The 1,739-nt window shown below is 41.6% G+C and overlaps 1 non-coding gene across 1 annotated transcript; it reads right to left on the minus strand.

Moving 5' to 3' along the window:
• Positions 1–256: 256 nt before the first annotated feature.
• On the minus strand, positions 257–364 carry LOC112745237 (small nucleolar RNA R71). The gene has a single exon (XR_003173175.1). It is a non-coding gene; the product is annotated as a small nucleolar RNA R71 (small nucleolar RNA).
• Between the last annotated feature and the right edge of the window lie 1,375 nt (positions 365–1,739).

Raw genomic sequence — 1,739 nt, forward strand, 5'->3', positions numbered from 1 at the left:
GATGCAACAGAATTGCAAGTTTCATGGACTTTCATCAGAAGATCCTTTTCAGTTCTTAACTGAATTCTTGCAGATCTATGATACTGTTAAGACCAATGGGGTTGATCCCGAGGTCTACAGGCTTATGCTTTTCCCATTTGCTGTAAGAGACAGAGCTAGAATATGGTTGGACTCTCAACCTAAAGATAGCCTGAACTCTTGGGATAAGCTGGTCAAGGCTTTCTTAGCCAAGTTCTTTCCTCCTCAAAAGCTTAGCAAGCTTAGAGTGGATGTTCAATCCTTCAAACAGAAAGAAGGTGAATCCCTTTATGAAGCTTGGGAGAGATACAAGCAACTGACCAAAAAGTGTCCTTCTGACATGCTTTCAGAATAGACCATCCTGGATATATTCTATGATGGTCTGTCTGAATTATCTAAGATGTCATTGGACCATTCTGCAGGTGGATCCATTCACCTAAAGAAAATGCCTACAGAAGCTCAGGAACTCATTGACATGGTTGCAAATAACCAGTTCATGTACAATTCTGAAAGGAATCCTGTGCGTAATGTGATGCTTCAGAGGAAGGGAGTTCTTGAAATTGATACTCTGAATGCCATATTGGCTCAAAATTAAATATTGACTAAGAAAGTCAATATGATTTCTCAGAGTCTAAATGGATTGCAAGCTGTATCCAACAGTACTCAAGAGGCATCTTCTGAAGAAGAAGCTTATGATCCTGAGAACCCTGCAATGGCAGAGGTGAATTACATGGGAGAACCCTATGGAAATACCTATAATCCCTCATGGAGAAATCATCCAAATTTCTCTTGGAAGGATCAACAAAAGCCTCAACAAGGCTTTAATAATGGTGGAAGAAACAGGTTTAGCAATAGCAAGCCTTTTCCATCATCATCTCAGCAACAGACAGAGAATTCTGAGCAGAGTCCATCTAGCTTAGCAAATATAGTCTCTGATCTATCTAAGACCACTCTAAGTTTCATGAATGAAACAAGGTTCTCCATTAGAAATCTGGAGGCACAAGTGGGCCAGCTGAGTAAAAGGGTCACTGAAACTCCTTCTAGTACTCTCCCAAGCAATACAGAAGAGAATTCAAAAAGAGAATGCTAGGTCATAACCTTGCTTGGTGTGGCCGAACCCAGAGAGGAGGAGAAGGACGTGAATCCTAGTGAGGAAGACCTCCTGGGATGTCCATTGACCTATAAGGAGTTTCCCTTTGAGGAACCAAAGGAATCTGAGGCTCATGTAGAGACCATAGAGATTCCATTGAACCTCCTTTTACCATTCATGAGCTCTGATGGCTATTCTTCCTCTGAAGAGGATGAAGACATCAGTGAAGAGCAGGTTGCTAAGTATCTAGGAGCCATCATGAAGTTGAATGCCAGTTTATTTGGTAATGAGACTTGGGAAGATGAACCTCCCTTGCTCACCAATGAACTAAATGTATTGGATTGGCAGAAATTACCTCAAAAGAAATAGGATCCTGGTTGATGATCATGTGAAGTCACAAGAACAACTAAAGAATTAAAAACATAATCAAAATCAGCAGAAAAAACAGCACACCCTGGAGGAAGAGCACTCTGGCATTTAAACGCCAGAAACAAGCATCTGTCTGGCGTTTAACGCCAGAAACAAGCACCAAGTTAGCCTTTAACGCCAGAAACAAGCATTAACCTGGCGTTAAACGCCAGAAACAGGCTACATTTGGGCGTTTAACGCCAAAAACAGGCAGCAATCTGGC

The sequence above is a fragment of the Arachis hypogaea genome, chromosome 14 (assembly GCF_003086295.3).
Source record: "Arachis hypogaea cultivar Tifrunner chromosome 14, arahy.Tifrunner.gnm2.J5K5, whole genome shotgun sequence".
Lineage (NCBI taxonomy): Eukaryota > Viridiplantae > Streptophyta > Magnoliopsida > Fabales > Fabaceae > Arachis > Arachis hypogaea.